The sequence below is a fragment of the Neophocaena asiaeorientalis genome, unplaced genomic scaffold (assembly GCF_003031525.2).
Source record: "Neophocaena asiaeorientalis asiaeorientalis breed wild unplaced genomic scaffold, Neophocaena_asiaeorientalis_V1.1 scaffold182, whole genome shotgun sequence".
Taxonomy (NCBI): Eukaryota; Metazoa; Chordata; class Mammalia; order Artiodactyla; family Phocoenidae; genus Neophocaena; species Neophocaena asiaeorientalis.
The window spans coordinates 4,828,979-4,849,891 of NW_020174648.1; the positions used below are offsets into that span (position 1 = coordinate 4,828,979).

Consider the following 20,913-nt stretch of genomic DNA (forward strand, 5'->3'; position numbering starts at 1 on the left):
CTTGTCCTTTACCTTGTTTGTTGCATGATTAATTAAATACTGGTTTTTGAAACCAAGGAAATGCTGGAGTAGAGGTGAGAGATAAAGTGCCTGCACCTATGGAGGAATTGGTATTTATTACCAGTCCTTCCCTTTCTCCATTGCATTTGTACTATTTCACAATTCAGTCTTCCCTCAAAAAGACTTACATATCTGTTTTCCAATTTATATATGCTTTTATCCAAGAGATAGGCATCCCTCTCTGACTTACTAAACTGTGTATAGAGCATCAGATTGCACTAAACTAAGGAAGCTAAAATATATGTGAAAAGCCAATCTGTGTCCATTAAAATGCAGAAGGCATCTATGATAAAATTTATTTATCGCAGTGATTCTCAAACCAAGTGATCATCAGAATCACCTTGGGATCTTTCAAAAAATAAATAAAACAGTTCTTTTCTTAGACCCCTGAGTCCGTACTCTGGGGGGAGGAGGGGAAGAGAGAAGAGATTTGTATTTTGAAAAGTTCCCCAGGTCTCCATAGAAAATTATGTGAACAGTCAATTTTGGAAACAGATGACTTATGTTACCACTGGAGATTTGTACACATGATAACCAAGCGGCATTAATGGTTCTCAAGCATCTGTTAAAGGGGGGATAATTATACTTATGAATACCTAATGTCTGTTAGATTTTGCTACTCCCTTACCTTTTCAGGAAGAAACACACAAAAGAATAAGATGCGGTCTTTTTTCTTTTCTTTAATTAAAAAAAGCTACCTTTAATGTATATTGATTTCCCACATTTATAAACTATTTCTCATCCTAAATTCTTCAGTGAACACTGAGAAGACAACATAGGAACTTCTTTTTCTTTCTTCTCTCCTTTCTTCATTTCTGTTTCTTTCCTTTTCTTTTATCTTTCCTTTCCTTTCTTCTTCCCTCTAGCTGGATGGTTTATAACACTTTAGAAAATTTTCCTGACTGGAAGAGGGCCAATCTGAATGAACTCTTGTCTGTCTTGGGCGTGGAAGGAAAGAAGATTCTGAGCATGGACCCTGACTTCCAGGAAGACTGTGGCTCCCATCTTCTCCTAAGTGCCCCACTCATCCCTTAGTGTCCAGACTAGAGTGGGGTAGGGGAGTAGAAAATAGAGGAGACAAGAAGGTTGTGGAAAACTGAAGCAAACCTGTCATTTATCTCTTCTCTAAATCTACATTAAGTGTAAATATTCCTTAACCTTAAGGTGCACTACTGTATGGACAGTTCCTGTGAAAACATTTCTTGCATTAAATGTTTTATGGTGAAAATGTAATGAAATCAACAAAATAATTTAGTGGGTCTGTAGGTCAACAGATATTTAAAATATTTCCTTATTTTCATTTTTATATGTACTATACTGGAATTTGACTTATATTAGAATGGTTCTTATAATTTTTTTCCTCATTAAATACTTCTTTAAAAATAGTTTTTGTCCTGAAGTATGCCAATTTTGAAGAATAGAATCGACACAGATCTTTAAGCTACTTGGTTTTGGGTTTTGTTTTGCCATTTTTAAGGGAAAAAAGAAATATACTAATTTGAGAGTGCATTCTGAGTTATGCCATTAACCTATAAATAATTTTCATTGTCATCCCACCATGTTTAAGAGTGTCCAAAATATTTTGAGATGGGAAGGAATTTAACTTTGGTATCTAAATATTTATCTTTTGATAATTCCTACAAATTTCCGTAGCAGTAGTGAAAGGAAAGAGAATGAATATTGGATATCATTTCCTTGACTTAAACGTTTTTAACGAATACTACTTGAATTGGTTTCATATGCTGAAGTGTATATATGAAAAAATGTGATTATTCTTTTCTATTTGAATAAAAATATATTTAACAATTACTTAAAGCAGAATTAACCAAGGGCAGCAACTGTTTAAGAGAAAAGTGTTTCCTGCTAATTCAAACTTGCATCTTATCTGGGGAAAAGAAATACATTTTTGTATTTTACTTCCACAGTCTCACACTAATCTCTGTTGTTCTTATGACAGTCTCCTATATTGATATGATCCCTACAGGGGTTTGTGCCTTTCTATTTCTTATTACTCCATTGTATCCTAAATCCCATTTTATGCAGCATTTTTCCACTTAAAGCCATCAGAAGTAGGCATTGGCTATTCCCAGAATGGTAGAAAAGTTATTACTACTGAACACAGGAATAATTTGATTATGTAGAAGAGTCAGTCTATTATAATTGCTGTAAAGAAGCCATTTAACTTTGTGCCTTGTTTAGTCCTTTTTTTTTCTGTAGATAAGAAGATCAACTTCGATGAAAATATAGATTCTTTATTTGAACTGTGATAGCCAACCATAAAATGAAGATGAGGTAGAAGATAAATCTAAATCATTTGGTTTTAATGACAAAGTATTTACACATTGTTGAGAATTAAATAGGTAGTTAGTTATGCTTGTATTTGCCTTCAAGATCTTTGACTCTCTGATGAAAGTAGGAAGCTTTAGGAATAGATTGTATAAAACATCAATCTGACTTCAAGATTCAGTTCCATTTTGTTAATTTGCTGTTTTAAATCCTAAGTATCTAGAGCTATGGCTTTGTGATTCACCACACATATCTTTGTAAGTTGCTTTCCAGAGATTGGGAGAGAAAAATAGTAGTAGTTGTCTTTTCTTTTCTTTTCTTTGTTTTTTTTTTTTTTTTTTTTTTTAGCACGAACGCGTGTCCCCTGCGTCGGCAGGCGGACTCTCAACCACTGCGCCACCAGGGAAGCCCTGTCTTTTCTTTTAGTGTCTTTTTATTTCTCACGACATTCCAAACATTGGTTTATTTTAGGAGACCCAAGAGTTTGTCTTTTAAAAAAAATTGATAAGAATTATTTTATCTCTCAAAAAAAGTCTTTATGGATTGTATGGTAGTAGTATCACCTGGTAAATAGGAATTAAAATACTTTATTTCGTGCCAGAGTATCTAAATATCTTTGTCTAGTTTGAAATATGTAACTGAATATATATAATCCCTCTTTTTAGCAGCCAAGAGTCATTTAAGTTTCACAAAACATACTCATGAGCCCTTATAATTTTTTACTAACCAAATTTGTAGTTCAGATGATAATCCTTGATGTTTGTACTAACGGAAGACTGTAGTGGTTCAGAGTAATCCAAAATGTCAACTAATAAGAATGGATAATTGATCTAGAGATTTATTTGGGTATTTACATTTGAAAATATTTTTATCTTATATTTTGAAAAGAATAAAATATAAGAGGGTTTATGCCTCTTCCAATTAATAAGTTAGCCTTGGAACTTCAAATTTCAATAAGGAATCTCTATTTATAAGGAATATTTTCATTTCCTCAAAGTTTCTGTTTTATAAAGGGTTAAGACCTTTTAATTCTATGCCTTTTACATTTTGAGGGATTTTAAAGATCTGACAACTATGTTTCCCTTCAGTAATGGAAAGGATAAGTTATTGATAGCAAAACAAATTGTAGGTTCCTTTTGGGGATTTCACTGGTCTTATTGGTAGGGAAAAGCCTGGTTACCCTGTAGATTTTATATTCTTCATCAGAGTACTCATCATTTTTAAACACCAGTTTTCAGTCATTCTGTAATGAAGCAGAGTGAAGAAAACCACTTAATTTTGACCAGTGTGTGTTGTTCTATATATTTAGTGTGTGCTCTTACTTATTTCTCTTTTTCCTTTTCACTTTATCCTTTCCAAATCATTATTTTAGGGATATGGAGAAAAAGATCACTGTTCAAGGTTAATAACTTGGAGGTTTTGGGGTTTTCGTTTTTTGTTAGTCTTTGTGTAAATGTCATTAACTTTCAACGTACTCATTTAATACAACTAATGTGGGGGAAAGATTTTGTTTTGTTGATAATATTAGTAAATTGTTGGAAGGTGTATTTTTTCTATTGGATGAGGTTTATCAAAAACATAACTTACTTTTGAGCTTTTTATGCCCTGTTTTTTAGATGTAAGGGTTTTCATCAACCTAAGTTAAGAGTGAAACTATTGGCTCGGAATAGATGCGAATAAACCTTTAGGAAGAGATTCTCTCATACAGTTTCGGTGCCATGTTTCTCACTAATTGATAAGTGGCAATTACTTTTTAAAATAAGCATGAGGTTTTTTTTGTTCTTTGCATGGACAATTTGCGTTTGAATTACTGTGCAGTTTTCTGGGTTTTTTGGTTTTTTTTTTTTCCGGTACGCGGGCCTCTCACTGTTGTGGCCTCTCCCGTTGCGGAGCACAGGCTCCGGACGCGCAGGCTCAGCAGCCATGGCTCACGGGCCCAGGTGCTCCGCGGCATGTGGGATCTTCCCGGACCGGGGCACGAACCCGTGTCACCTGCATCGGCAGGCGGACTCTCAACCACTGCGCCACCAGGGAAGCCCCTGTGCAGTTTTCTTTTATTATTCTTGTTAAAATATACAAGTTATATATCAGTAGAGTCAAAAAAACTACAAGCTTCCTTCTCAGCCTGTTGTAATGTATAAAGTAATGTCTGACAAAGCAGAAACATTTTCAGCACTTGGACCCTCCAAATCCAGTTATATCTTATTCAAGAAACCTAATGACCTTTCTTGGCCCTTAACATCTTCGCTTCACAGTGTTATGTATTTCTCCACTAATCAAAACTTTTACAAAATAGAGAATAGGGAAACGACCTGTAATTCTACCACCTGAACAGAACTGCAGTTAACGTTTTGATGTTGTCCTTTCAGTTTTCAGCCTACAATTTTAATTTTACAGTATGTACAGGTACATTTTGTATCTAGCTTTTTACATCTAACTACATCTAAGCATTTTCTCACCTTGCATCGTAATATTAGTAGAAAGCATTTATATATACTATCAATTACTATTTGTCTGTTATTATTAAACACTTAGGCTACCTCTGATTTTTTCTCAATTCTAAGTTTGTGCTGTTTTCGGACATATTGTTTTTCCGCTTTTATCTGGTAATATTATGTTTGTAATATAAAATCCCATAAGTGGAGGGAAAAAACTGGAACAAAGTGTTCAGATATTTTTTTAGCTTTTAATATCTGTTATTATTTTGATTTCCAAAAAAGGCCAATTTTTAAACTGCAATTTCCTTTAACTGTGCTAACAGTGGTTTTTGGGGAGGGGAGATGATGGTAGGATAAAGAGAGATGATTCATGTGTATATGTTTATATTTTCATGTAGCTCAGTCTTTGAGATCTGATCTCTAGGTATAAACCTTGGTTTTGTCACTAGTTATGATACCTTAGGAAAATTCCTTACCGTCTCTGAGTCTACCTCTTCATTTTTGCAGTGGGTTAATATGAATATTTAAAGTGTTGTTAGGAAACAAATGAGATCATGCACATGGAACATTTGCATATAGTAAATAAATGGTAGCTACTGTGAGTAATAAATTAATGTGTAAAATTTGGGAAATTAACATTTGGGTATCTATCCTGTTTCAGTATCTTGCTTATTACTATTTGCATAAGTTATCCAAATCTATTCCAGGTATTTCTAGACAGAGGGAACAGCATGTGCAAAAGCTTGAGAATATGAAAGAGTGCAGTGTGTTTAGAGACTGCTAGTACTTAACGACATAAGTGGAATGAAGTGAGAAATGGTAGATTAGGAGTGATTTTTAAGGGTCATTCTAGACTGTTAAGAACCTTGAATCTTATCTGTGCAATTGTAAAGGACTGTAGAAGAGTGACTGGCTTCAATTTTTTTATTTGTAGTTTTAGTTTAGTTAAAAAAATACCCACAAAGGTAGTGCTAGCAGAAGTGCATACCGTAGTCTAGAATAGAACGGCACTGCTGACAGGGTTTTCCTTTTGGTTCAAGAATTTGGAAGATAGGTTTGAGGTTAAATTGGCAAGATCTACTGTTTCATTAAAGGGATGATGCCTCTAGGTTTATAGCAATTAATTAGCTTTTTTCATTTTAGGTAAGTCACTTAACATGTTTGAATTTCATTTCCCTGTTTAATTTGAAGGAGTTGTATACTAGATTTCTGTTTCCCAGTGGCCATTTGTAAGACAAATATGCTTATAGTAAGACCATATTGTTTATATGTAAGTCAACCAACAAATCAAACTTTGTTTTATGTCATGTGCAGCAAACTGTCTGAGAAACTCTTTGGTTTGCATTGTTTCTCTCTTGATTCAGCTCTTAAACTCACAAATGAAATAACTGCTTCCAATTCCAGGGTGTCCTTTAACCCCAAGGAAAGAAATCCTCTGCCTGTTGGACATAACTCACCTCAGAATAGAAACTTTCTTGATGTTGAGAAGATGGGGCAAAAAGTTTACTAAAGGCAGTTTTCAAAGAAAAAATGAATTTTGACTATTTTTAGAAATTCTTATTGAGTGAATTGCAACACCTTCCAAGGACTATAGCTCTTACATATGAATATTTTACAAATAACAGTGGAAAGAGAAATAAATATGTCATTTAAAAAAACCTCTCTAAAATGTTTGAACATCCTTTGTTCCCATGTTCTTTACTAATTAACTCTTAATGTGATATTTCTGTTACTGTAATTACTGCATTATTTTTTGCATTAATTGGCAAGAAATATCAGTGAATGTTCTGATAGACTCTTACTGCCACAGATTAATAGAAAGTGTTATATTTTAGTTTATATTGCACCTTAATAACCTCTGCTTCTGTCATGTTCCTCTAATGAAGAGTTTCTGTTCTAATCACTTAGTATCTTAAAGGATTATTATGAAATGGAAAAATCATAGATTGATGTTTCCCTTTCTAACGTTGCTCCGAAGTTTTGATTGTACAACTTAACCTATGTGTAAAGTGAAAGCACAGATGCAGAAGTGTTCACGTTTTGTACATTAATAGTCTTTAAATATTTTCATGAGTTAGCACCCTTCTCACTGCTCTGTTAATATTGAAATACTAAAAGGGATAGAATGAGTGGTAATTCTGACACTTCAGACTAGTGCTGAGTTAGTTGATACAATTGACTGGTTTTCCAGGACTGAGCTTTTTTCTTAAAGCTCCTTATTAAATCAAATGTGTATATCAGATTAGCAGTTACCACATTTGATTACTCTTTATGGTCCTTTGGGGCTTTTCAGTTCCTCTAGTACAAAACTCTTAACTTTGGATTCATGGAACCCACCCCTCAAGGATCTTCAGGTCCCACTAAAAGCATGTGAAAAGCTGAAAGAATATGAAAAACTCACTTTGAATTCATGGAACCCACCCCACAAGGATCTTCAGGTCCCGCTAAAAGCATATGAAAAAGTTTGTCATGTCCATGTAATTATTTTTCTAAAAAGAGAGTTTGTTGCTTTTATTGGGTTCCAAAAAGGGATCAAAACATTAGTAATTAAAAATCAGTGCTGGGCTTCCCTGGTCGCGCAGTGGTTGAGAGTCCGCCTGCCAATGCAGGGGACGCGGGTTCGTGCCCCGGTCTGGGAGGATCCCATGTGCCGCGGAGCGGCTGGGCCCGTGAGCCATGGCCGCTGAGCCTGTGTGTCCGGAGCCCGTGCTCCGCAACAGGAGAGGCCACAACAGTGAGAGGCCCGCGTACCGCAAAAAAAAAAAAAAATCAGTGCTGAAAAAATGTAGTCTGGCAAGTTGTCTTGATAGGGCTGTGAATTAAATTGTACTAGCAATACCAGTTATTAAAAATTATAAATATTTTTTCTGCCCTCACTTTAAAGTTTACATTATTTTTTAAAAAGTTGTATTGAAATGTAGTTGATTTACAGTGTTTCAGGTATATAGCAAAGTGATTGTTACACATATATATGTATATGTGTGTGTGTGTATATACATGTATATATATATATATATATATATGTATTCCTTTTCAGATTCTTTTTCATTACAGATTATTACAAGATATTGACTATAGTTCCCTGTACTATGCAGTAGGTTCTCGTTGTTTATCTATTTTATATATACTAGTTTGTAGTGTGTCTCTGTTAAATTCAAATTCCCAATTTACCCTCCCCTCCCTTCCCGTTTGGTAACCACAGATTTGTTCTCTATATCTGTGAGTCTATTTATGTTTTGTGAATGTTCATCTGTATTGATCTCGAAGAGACAGCAGCAAGTGGTCTTGAAGCAGGGTCTTAGTTCCCTGCCCAGAAATTGAACCTGGGTAGCCTGGCTGAAAAAACCAGGAATCCTAGCCGCTAGATCACCAGGGGCTAGAGGCTGGAAGCAAAGTTCCCCCAGCTCTTGCCCATTTGAAAACTGAATTCCTCAAAGAGGCAAAAACAGGTACAAAGTTTATTATTAGAGATACAGCATAACATGCGGGAGAGCACACAGAGAAACAGTTTATTTATTTAAGGTAGAAGCAAGGCAGAAATACACACCCAGAGAGAAAGGGTGCGGGTGTCCTCCCTAATGAGGAGCGCAGTAAAGAGGGGGTTAAATCATTTATATAGGGCAGTTCTTCCAGGTCTTTGTTTACCTTTGGCCAGTTATCTTGTTTCTTTTTTCACACCTGACCTGCCCTAGAAATCTCTCCAACATGCATGCACATCTTTTTGCCAAGATGGATTTCAGTGCAGAGGCCTGTGGGAGATTTGACAACATTTATTATGGGGTCGTGTCCCTCCCTTTTTGACCCCTGAGGAGCTTTTCTGTGCATGTGCAGTTGGGGAGGTAATAGATGTGGTCATCTTATCTCTTTACTCTAGCAGAGCTCAGCTCCGGGCCTAACTTTGTCTTTGGAGTGTCAGGGAAAACAAAGCTCCAATTTACTCCGCTCGACAAACTCCAGCTGTCCAGCCCAGGGCCCCATCTACCTCCTATCTCAGTATCATTTTTTTAGATTCCACATATAAGTGATATCATATGATATTTGTCTTTCCCTGACTTAATTCACTTAGTATGAAGTTTACATTAATTTTTATATATCTTGACAGACTCAAACAAAGAAAAAGTCACAGCATAATTGTATAGAAGCTCTTTATTTTAATTCTTTTATTCTTTTCCTCTACCTCTTCCAATCTAGATTTGTGTTATCTCTTATTTTATGAGAGAGAGAGAAACCTTATCACTTTGCCTCTGTTTATTTGTTTCCTCATCTTGTATAAAAGTAGGTAACACCAGATTTATTGCCTGTTGTAAAACTCAAATGAGCTTTTTGGCTGTGAACAAGCATTTTAACTCACATGACATTACGTTTATGCACGGTACATATGTTATGTATAGAACAGAAGAGTTCTAATACATAGTTAAAAAGTAACTCCATAAAAATTGCTAATAATCTGCATAATCTCACAAATAAAAAGCAAGAGCAGGTAAATAAGACCATAAAAATATCTTTTTTTCCCATCTAAGATATTAAATGTGTTTGTGAAAATAAGTTTCAACCTCAATTAGCTATCTTTAAAGGTATATTTTATAGGGTTATGCCAAGGGTTATCAATATAACTTTGAAAAAATATAAAGCATGTTTTAACAGGAGCTTTGTAGGAAGAATCGTTTATAGTGAAATATCTGAATTTGAAATAAAAGGACTGAATCTATCATTTGTGTCCTGTCTTACAGTCTGTTGATTCAGTATGCCTGGTGATAGATTCTGCAAGTATTTATAGGGAATATAAGAAAAAGAGGGCTTCCCTGGTGGCGCAGTGGTTGAGAGTCTGCAGAAATGCTTGTGTTATTATATAGGTAAAAAGTAACAAAAAAGGATGTTGAGCTATTTATATATATTGGCTTTTTTATATACTCGCTGTTTTTGTAAATGGAAAATCATTTATTGTTCTGTGCATAATTGCCTTGCTGACTGCTTTGCATTATCATGTGAGTTTTTTGATGTAATAATCTTGAAACAAAAGCTCCTTCCTTGGGAAGCTTAGTAGGTCAATGGTTAAGAAAATACAGTAACTGTACATTTTGCATGACCAGTTACACACATATTTTTCAGTAAGATTCTTTTTTCTGTTTAAGTACATAAAGTTCCATTTTCGTTCCTCTCAAAACAAGTAGGACATGGTAGAGACATAGTAGATGTGCACCAGGGTGGTTTTAGGAGAGGGTCGCTAGTCCCTTCCTCCAGCCAACACCACATGAGGTTTCTCAGGATTCTCTCCAGCCTTCCCTGGTGGAGTTCATGGAGGAAAAGTTTGAAGAGTATTCTACCGCCTGCGCCCCCCCCATACACACACACTGTTTACAGCAGCACGGGCCTCACGTGCTCATGCTAGCTACCCTGTAGCATTTTCTTAAACATTAATCTCCCTACTGGCTTATCCAACTATTTCTGTGCCAGGTAAGCAAATACTCTGGTATTGTCTCTCCTGCAGCTGCCAGTTTCTTCTCATTTTCGCTTATTGTGCCTGTGACGCAGTTCTCTAGTAGTTTCAAGAAATGTCATTAATTTGAGGTTGTCTAGCTCTTGTTGTAAGCACAGGAGCAGTACTCTTTCCGGGTTTCTCCATCTCTAAGCTCAGCTTTCTAGTTTTTAAGACTCGGATTACGTCTACAGATATAAATAAATATAAGGGGTTTTTAATAATCAGTTATCATAGACTTCTGTTCTTGCTCTTTAAACTTGTGTATTGTCAGCATATTTCAGAACTATGTTAAGAGTAAATAGATGTTTTATTTCTTGTAACATTTTAGAGATGATTACTTTTTCAAAATACGATTTACAGTATATATCCATCCGTAACCACCCCCCCCATATTACATGTAACCATTCAATCTAGTGACAAAAAAGTAATCTCAATTACAAAAGGCAATCCAGTATCTGAATTGGTAGTGGCAATGGAATCATCTATTTGAAATTAGTTTTCTAATGAAAGTCTCAATATACCTTTAGCCAGAGGCGAGAATTTTAAAAGTGTGAGGAAAATATTTAGGCTATCCAGAAATTGTGATGTGATCTGGTCTTAACCATTAGGAACTTTTTGATTATTTAATCTCAAATATTGGGTGTTTCTATAAAAATTTGCCAGATTTATTTTATGCAGCTGACAGGTGTGAAGACACACATTCATGCCAGTTTGGCATTCTACTTATGAATTGCTGTAGAAATTCCAATAATATAGGCTATTGCTATGATTTACTATCACAGGAAATGTTGGATTGATTTTTTTTAATTTTATTAAGCACAGTCCTATTCTTTGGCATTTTATAAATTTATTCAAGTACAAAGTTTTAACCATTAAAAACTGGAATCTTAAGTTTTGGTATGTGATCTAAGCACAAATGCGATCCCATTTTCTTTTTAACATATCTTGAATCCATCATCCATTTCTACCCCTGCTACTCTGACACCGCTAATTCAGGCTTTCATCATTCCCTGCAGATACTTCTCAGTAGTCCCAGGCTCATTTACCCTGCGCTGCTTAAACTCCTTCAGTGGAGTCCCAATGCTTACAGAATAAAATCTAAGCTTCTTGATGTGACATCTAACAACACCCTCCTTCATCAGGCCCCCCACCTACCTCCCCAGTATGGTCACCTACCACTTGCATAGGCATTATTTTATACCTCAGCAACACTGAACTGCTTATAGATCCTCAAACACCGCTGATGGAGTTTTTGTTTGTTTTTTTGAATTTTAACCTTTGTGCCTTTGACTTTGATGCTCACTCTGCCTAGTTACCCTTTCCTGCACCTCTATTTGTTACATATTGTAATGTCATTAGACTGGAAGCCCTTTAAGGTACAGTGCTGGGTTTTGTAGCCACAAAAGTAGTGGCGCGTTCTTTGAGCGGATGACTGCCATTTGATTGATCTAGCCGTACCTTTTGCCCATCGTTGAAATGATTTATATCATATTTCTAATGGAGTACCCTTCAAACTTTTTGAACACTTTTGGTGACAGGGAGCTCCTGATTCATAAGGAAGTCCATTGTATTTTTCCTTATCTCTAAATCTTACAGAGTTACCCTATAAAAACAGCTCTTATCTTTTTTTTTACCCATCACTTCATAAACAGTAAATATCTTTAAATGTGTAATGTTCAAGAACTTGTGGCTCTGCATACAGTAAAGGTTAACATTTTTTGAATAATTTTCATTATTCAAAAAACTCTACCTCAGATTTACTTGAACCCTTTGGGGGTATAATGTCACTTGAAAAAGTAGGCAAAGAGTTCAGAACTGTATTCTGTGAAGTTGTGCTGATTTCATGTACTTTACACTTTCATGGACTAGTTTAAAATATGGGAATAGGAGACTGAAAGGAAAGAGAAGAATAAGACAATTACTAGTGTATGTAAACTACACTGGTATAGGTAACAACCCAATATTGTTTCCCATTCCATTTTATTTCTTTTAAATTCTCGTAGATTTCCATTTGGGAAGTTAACTTTACTTCTCAATTTCTGTGAGCCACTTGTGTAATTCAAATACCAGTACTGAATATAATATCTTTTAACCAAATAAATTTATATAGGTTTGTAAAAGTATTACGAATAACCTTTACATGTATAATCATTCTTGTTGAACTCAAAAGCTTTCATAGGTTAAGAAGTCTTGTCCTATTTATCTTGGTATTATGTTGGCCTTGCATGGGATCTGGTAAATAGGCACTCAGTAAATTAAAACAAACAGACAAACAAGTAAATCTTTTCTCTCTACTTCCCTCTCACCAGCCCCCTGACCAAAAGTAGAAAGATGCAGATTTCTCCTTTCTTTGAGTTCAACATTGATAGAGAGTTTCCAGTATCTATACTAGTGTTTTTCAAAGTATGGTCTACTGATCATCTACTTCAGAATTACTAATTACCTGAGTTATGTATTAAAAATGCAAATTTCTAAACCCCAGACTTACTAAGCCAGAGTTTGAGGGAGAGACCCAGGAAGCTCCATTTTTTGTTGTTTTTTTTTTATGGGATGCATAATTCTCTTTCATTTTATAAAAAAGCCTAGTATTACATGAAAGAAGCAGATTTCCATTCCCTACATAATCAGCCTTGTGGAAATTTATAGAGATCCAGTAGTGTTTTCATCTGGGAAGGGGGAAAAAAAGTGTTTTTAAAGTGTTTCTAACAGTGACCACCACAGACCTGTTCTTCATTTCACAGGAGTAATTAGGTACTATCTCAAACACTTCCAAGAGCCACATAAAGAGGCTTTCCAAGGGTCCTTTGGAAGTTGATCACTTTGGAAGCTCTAAAGACCGACTGTAAGGGAAGCATTGGGTAGTAGGCTGGGGTTCTTGTTGATCTCCTCAGTGGCAGAAATAAAGGCTAGAACATTCTTCTGGTGCTTGTGGAAAATCAGGATCTTAAAGCTCATCAGAGCTTTAAGTCAAAGATCTATCTCCCAAAAGGCCGCACATCCTTACGTTTAATCAGCCTAATTTGACCAAATGTTTATCAATGTATGATAAAGGATACAACTCAGGAACAGCCAAGTGGAAAAGATGCATAGGGAAAGGTATTGGTGGGGGTATAAGGCATGGGGCTTCTGTGCCCTCTCTGTGCAAGCCATCTTCTCATCACTTCCATGTATCACCAAGCCAGAAGCTTCAGAACCTCCATTTTTAAGACACTACTCATGGAATTCATATGTAGTAAAGTGTTGTAAGATAACAGTTTTTGAGTTTTTTCCCCCTTATTGTATTTGCTTTGTAAATATTTGTTGAATTTAACAAATTCGATTTTATCAACCTATCTTTTTTTCTAATTATTCATCAAACAATGATACTTTTTTTCAAATATCTCCTATATTTGTCTCTTTTCATTCATTTATGCACTTTGTCTCCCCATTGCTGTTTCTTCTTTTACCCCCACTCCCATAGATTACTTCTAATCCCTTTATGTCCTTAATCATTTTTCAGAGGAATTCAGATAGAGTGAAACATTGCTTATTACTATTGCCTTTGATCCAGAAAAGTTTCTTTCAAACTCAATATTTGCATGTAACTCCAACTTGTATATTTGGCCCTCGTTAAAAATTAGGGGAAAATTTGATAAATATATTACATGAACTTGTCAATTATTTTAACTTTTTCACTTCAGATACCTTTGTCTAGTAAAAAAAAATTATATTTTGCCCTCATTATTAAATATGAGCCTTTAAAAAATCCAATTCCAATTATAGAAAAAAGTATAATAGAAGAACTGATTCAAAGGTTAGCTCAGAATTAAATTTAGTAGTAATTAATTAAGAGGTCAACCTTTAAAATAAGTATAATCTTAGACATGATTTTTAATTGTTACTCCTCTATCTGCTTCTTTAATGATTCCTTTTTCCTTGTGTATTTGATCTTAGGCATCATATCTAAACTGTTGCCTGTGTTCAAGATTTTCAAGAATCTAGAATAATGCTACTTGTCCAACCTTACTTCTGTTTTTTTTTAAGCACAAAACATCCATTAGAAAAGTTTCTTCACTGTCCCATCCTATTCCTATTTTTACCTTTGAACTTGTGCTCATCGTTGTTCCTTATATGTCTGTATTGCCTTGTCCTCTCTCTTCCATTTATCTAAGTCCTCTCATCCTGTCCCAACCCAACCCCTACTTTTCTATCCCTCTCTTAACCATTTCATTTCCTTGGTTTCTGGTTTCTCACAGGTACTCATGCACTTATAGAATGCCCTGTACCAGCTGTCATTCAAGTGTATTTGGTTCTAAGGTTGTACGTCATTAGTGTTGCCTTAGTTATATTTCTTGCTTCTACTTTGAGAGCAAAAAATGTCAACACTAGCAACTGCCATAAGAAAAGCTACTTCATTTTCTAGGAAAGAGTTACAGTTAAGATAAAATTTAAGTCTTAATCTGCAGAGTCTACATTATGTTTTTAATCAATTTTATAAGATCATAAATCTGGTGATGAAAATAATACAGTAGTACAGTCATACTTGAGAAAACTGCCCTTTAATTGTAAAGAAATTTAGGTTACAACGTCTTAATAAGAAAAACTGCCACTTATTTGTTTGGTGCCTAGAATATGCCAGATCTTTTTTGGTTAGGTACGTTACTGTGTTTTCTTTGAGTCTTCATAAAAATTTTATGCAGTACTTAAGATTATCTGTTTTATAGTTGAAGAAATTGAGTTTCTAAGAGGGTTGGACTGTGCTATGGCAGAACCAAAATGCAGGTCCAGTTCTCCTTGTCTTAAATTAATTGCTGTTTCTACTGCATTACACGGTATTCCTAAAATAGTACAGAATTCTTGGAACAGCTTTGCCAGAGTACTCTAGAAGAATTTTGCAAATAGCGCCCTTAGAAATGCATAGTTCCATGCTCAGAGGCCCTCCTTTATATTAATCAGCAATAAAGAGTCATTTTTCCCTGTCAGATATGCCATTGCAAGCACCTTGTTCTCAAGCTTTATTCAGGAGCGCTTCCAAGGTCAAGAGGTATTGATACGTGAGGGAAGTTGTCTGGCATTGCAAGGAAAATTAAGTTGATTGGGCTGCTTGGTGAGAAGGGAGAAGACTTAGGAAAGATTTGGAACGAAGGAAGAGTCGTGAAAATGATGTGATATTTTTGTGTATTTCAATCCTCTTTCTCTTGTACATGGTTTTTACAACCTTTTCTTCCTGAATAATGATCATTTTGAGTTTGTATGCTAAGTGTACCTTTTTAATCTTTCTATTCTCTGAATCATGATGTTTTGGGGGGGGTTTTGTTTTTGTTTTTCCTGTAGTTTATTTGAATGCGTTAAAGTGTATTTAAAATGAGGATTTGATGCAGACAGGAGGTTGGTATAGAAAAGACTGGATAACAAAAGCCTTCTTAATAATGAAGCACAGCAAAAATGGAACCTGCAGGAACCAACCATGTGGACAAATGAAAAAATGCCTTTTGTCTACAAATTGCAGTGATCCTACATTAACATGGAGGTCTCTGTCTGGCTTAGGACAGCTGGCTAAGTCTGATCGTTCCCCTCCATACAGCCTTTAAAGCCAACACTCCAAGTACTGCTTTCCTTGCCATTTTGTTTACTATCTCTACTGATTAAGTGTACTACATTATTAACAGACTACCAGGTGTGGTTACTTCTGCATCCATCTTAACTAGTTTTTGAGGTATATTATCGTTTCTAAAAACTAGATATTATTATTTTTTTGTTTGATTAAGGAAACTATAACCAGGAAGTAGAATGAACACAGAAATATTATTTTTCTGAGGGACCACATTGGCTTAACTAATCCAGGGTTATCAGAAAAGGTCAGTCAATATTTTAGATACGAAGGTATTTAGAGTTAGCTTCCATGAATCATTAAGAATTGATTTGTCATTAAGAAAGTGATTTTTCCAAAATACAGTTTATGTAATCTTATAAGTCTATAACCAAATTTCAGGAATGACTGTTTCCGGGGAAAAGCTTGCTACCAAGTATTAACCTAGTACTAAATTTGAAATCTTAGTTTTTCATCGTGTGTGTTCTGCAGTAAGTTGTGGGGAACGGTACGGGAACAGGGGAAGGAGCTGCCGTGGCATTTCTGATGCACTGAGGTGTGATATACAGCACCAGGGTATGTAAGCCATTGCTGGGTTTATTTATAACTAATTGTGTGAGAATCCTTGTTGGTGGTTCTGAAATCCCAAATTTCTTATTCTGACCAGTTATTGCATTAGACCATTGTTGAGTAAGTAGTCTTATTTTTCTAGGCTCTTTAGAAGTCCTTATTCTACTCTGTTCTTCATTTTAATAAACCATTTCATGATTTTTTACTCACTTATGTTATTTTTGCTCTGCACTTTTGTGGCCAAGGGTATACTAAAAACAGGGACAATCAGATATGTAATGGTATAGCTGTATGATTTTTTATGATAGCTTGGTGCCTATGCCTGTTGTTAAATTTGTTTTTTATTGAAGTATAATTGACTTACAGTATTACATTGGTTTCAGGTGTTCAACATAGTGATTTGATATTTTCATACATTACAAAATGATCACCATGATAAGTCTAGTTAACATCTGTCACATACAAAGTTATTATAATATTGATTATATTCCTGTGCTGAATATTACAATCCTATGACTCATTTATTTTATAACTGGAAGTGTGTACCTCTTAGTCTCCCTTACCTGTTTCACTCATCCTCCAACCCCCCTCCACGCTGGCAACCACCAGTTTGTTCTCTGTACTTGTTAATCTGTTTCTGTTTTGTTTGTTCCTTTATTTTGTTTTTTTACATTTCACATATGAGGGAAATCATACAGTATTTGTCTTTCTCTGACTTATTTTATTTAGCATAATACTCTCTAGATCCATCTATGTTGTCGCAAATGGCAAGATTTCATTCTTTTTTATGGCTGAGTAGTATCCCATTGTGTGTGTGTGTGTGTGCATGCCACATCTTCATTCATCTATTGATGGGCACTTTGGTTGCTTCCATATCTTTGCTATTGTAAATAATGCTGCAGTGAACATGGGGGTGCATATATCTTTTCAAATTAGTGTTTTTGTGTCCTGTAGGAAAATACTTAGAAGTGGAATTGCTGGATCGTATGGTAGTTAAATTGTTAATATTTTTGAGGAACTGTTTTCTATACTGTTTTCCGTAGTGGCTAGACCAGTTTACATTCCCATCAATGACGCAGGAGGGTTCCCTTTTCTCCACATCCTTGCCAACAATTATTTGTTCTCTTTTTAATAATAGCTGTTCTGACAGGTGTGAGGTGATATGTCACTGTGGTTTTTCTTTGCATTTTCCTGATGACTAGTGATTATATCTTTTTATGTGTCTGTTTGTCATTTTTATGTCGTCTTTGGAAAAACGTAAGTTCAGTTGTACGGCTCATTTTTTAACCAGATTGTTATTTTTCAATGTTGAGTTGTTTTAGTTCTTTGTATATTTTGGATATTAACCCATATCAGATATATAATTTGCAAACATCTTCTCCCATTCAAGTAGGCTGCCACTTTGTTTTGTTGCTAGTTTCCTTCACTATGCAAAAGCTTTTTAGTTTGTTATAGTTCCATTTGTTTACTTTTGCTTTTCTTTCCCTCATCTGAGGAGACATATCCAAAAAAATACTGCTAAGACTGAAGTCAGAGAGCATACTGCCTATGTTTTCTTCCACAAGTTTTATGGTTTTAGCTCTTACATTTAAGTCTTTAATCCATTTTGAGTATATGGTGTGAGAAAGTTGTCCAGTTTCATTTTTTTGCACTTAGTTGTCCAGTGTTTTCAATACTGTTTACTGCAGAGGCTTTCTTTTCCCCATTGTATATTCTTCCCTCTTTTGTGATAGAATAAGTTACCATATAAGTGTGGGTTTATTTCTGGGCTCTCTATTCTGTTACATTGATCTATATCTGTTTTTATGCCAGGACCATACTGTTTTGATTAGTGTAACTTTCTACCATAGTTTGAAATCAGGGAGCATGATACCTCTAGCTTTTGTTCTTCGTTCTCAAGACTGCTTTGGAGTCTTTTGTGTTTCCTTACAAATTTTAGAAGTTTTTGTTCTAGTTCTGTGAAAATTGCCATTGCTATTTTGATAGGAATTGCATTGAATCTGTAGATTGCCTTGGGTTAGTATGGCCATTTTAACAATATTCTTCTAATCCATGAACATGGTATATTTTTCCATTTGTTTGTGTCATCTTCAATTTCTTTTATCAGTGTCTTATAGTTTTCCAAATACAGGTTTTTTTTTTTAAACCTCCTTAGTTAGATTTATTCCCAAGTATTTTATTCTTTTTGATGCAATTGTAAATGGAATTGTTTTCTTAATTTCTCGTTCTGATAGGTTTTTTTTTTTTAACATCTTTATTGGAGTATAATTGCTTTACAATGGTGTGTTAGTTTCTGCTTTATAGCAGAGTGAATCAGCTGTACATATACATATATCACCATATCTCCTGCCTCTTGCATCTCCCTCCCACCCTCCCTATCACACCTCTCTAGGTGGTCACAAACACCGAGCTGATCTCCCTGTGCTATGCGGCTACTTCAACTAGCTATCTACTTTACATTTGGTAGTATATATATGTCCACGCCACTCTCTCACTTTGTCCCAGCTTACCCTTCCCCCTCCCTGTGTCCTCAAGTCCATTCTATACCTCTGCGACTTTACTCCTGTCCTGCCCCTAGGTTCTTCAGAACGTTTTTTTTTTGTTCAGACTCCATATATATGTGTTAGCATACGGTATACGTTTTTCTCTTTCTGACTTACTTCACTCTGTATGACACACTCTGGGTCCATCCACCTCACTACAGTTAACTCAATTTCGTTTCCTTTTATGGCTGAGTAATATTCCATTGTATATATGTGCCAAATCTTGCATATCCATTCATCTGTCATTGGACGCTTAGGTTGCTTCCATGTTCTGGCTATTGTAAATAGTGCTTCAGTGAACATTGTGGTACATGACTCTTTCTAAATTATGGTTTTCTCAAGGTATATGCCCAGTAGTGGGATTGCTGGGTTGTATGGTAAAATGGTCATACGGTTTTTCTCCTTCAATTTGTTTATATGATTTATCACATTGATTGATTTGCGTATGTTGAAGAATCCTTGCATTCCTGGGGTAAACCCCACTTGATCATGGTGTATGATCCTTTTAATGTGCTGTTAGATTCTGTTAGCTAGTATTTTGTTGAGGATTTTTACATCTATGTTCATCAGTGATATTGGCCTATAGTTTTCTTTTTTTATGATATCTTTGTCTGGTTTTGGTATCAGGGTGATGGTGGCCTCGTAGAACAAGTTTGGAAGTGTTCCTCTCTCTGCTATATTTTGGAAGAGTTTGAGAAGGATGGGTGTTAGTTCTTCTCTAAATGTTTGATGGAATTTACCTGTGAAGCCATCTGGTCCTGGGCTTTTGTTTGTTGGAAGATTTTTAATCACAGTCTCAATTTCAGTGCTTGTGATTGGTCTGTTTATATTTTCTATTTCTTCCTGATTCAGTCTCGTGATAGTTTTTTATTTATAGTTAGAAACACAACAGATGTCTATATATTAATTTTGTATCCTGCAACTTTACCAAATTCATTGATGAGCTCTAGTAGTTTTCTGGTAACATCCTTAAGATTTTCTGTGTATAGTATCATGTCGTCTGCAAACAGTGACAGTTTTACTTCTTCTTTTCCAATTTGAATTCCTCTTATTTCCTTTTCTTCTCTGATTGCCATGGCTAGGACTTCCAATATCATGTTGGATTAAAGCGGCAAAAGTGCACATCCTTGTCTTGTTCCTTATCTTAGAGGAAATGCTTTCAGTTTTTCACCGTTGAGTAAGATGTTGGGTGTAGGTTTGTCTTATATGGCCTTTATATTATGTTGATATATATTCCCTCTGTACCCACTTTATTGAGAGTTTTTATGGTAAATGGATGTTGAATTTCGTCAAAAGCTTTCTCTGCATTTATGGAGATGATCATATGATTTTTATTCTTCAGTTTGTTCATGTGTTGTGCAAATTGATTTGCAGATATTGAGCCATCCTTGTGTCCCTAGGATAAATCCCACTTGTTCATGCTATATGATCATTTTAATGTATTGTTGAATTCGGTTTGTTAATATATTGTCAAGGATTTTTGCAGCTGTGTTCATCAGTGATACTGGCCTGTACTTTTCTTTTTCTTGTGATACCTTTGTCAGGGTTTGGTTTCGGGGTGATGCTGGCCTTGTAGAATGCTTTCTGAAGCATTCCTTCTTCTTCAGCTTTTTAGAATAGTTTGCGAAGTATAGGCATTGATTCTTCTTTAAATGTTTGGTGGAATTCACATGTGAATCCATCTGATCCTGGACTTTTGTTTGTTGGGAATTTTCTTTATTACTGATTCAATTTCATTACTGGTAATTGGTCTGTTCATATTCTGTATTTCTTTCTGATTCAGTCTTGGGAGATTGTACCTTTCTAGGAATTTATCCATTTCTTCTGTGTTGTCCATTTTATTAGTGTATGATTGTTCATAGTAATTTCTTATGATCCTTTGTTATTTCTTTAGTGTTGGTTGTAACTTCTCTTTCATTTCTGATTTTATTTATTTAGGCCCTTTTTCTTTTTTACTTGATGAGTCTG

At 35.2% G+C, this 20,913-nt stretch overlaps 1 protein-coding gene and 1 non-coding gene across 2 annotated transcripts in view; both read left to right on the forward strand.

Moving 5' to 3' along the window:
• Positions 1-20,913, forward strand: part of COP1 (COP1 E3 ubiquitin ligase) — a 269,589-nt gene that overhangs the window by 219,313 nt on the left and 29,363 nt on the right.
• Positions 15,687-15,827, forward strand: LOC112408969 (small Cajal body-specific RNA 3). Its single transcript, XR_003005050.1, has one exon.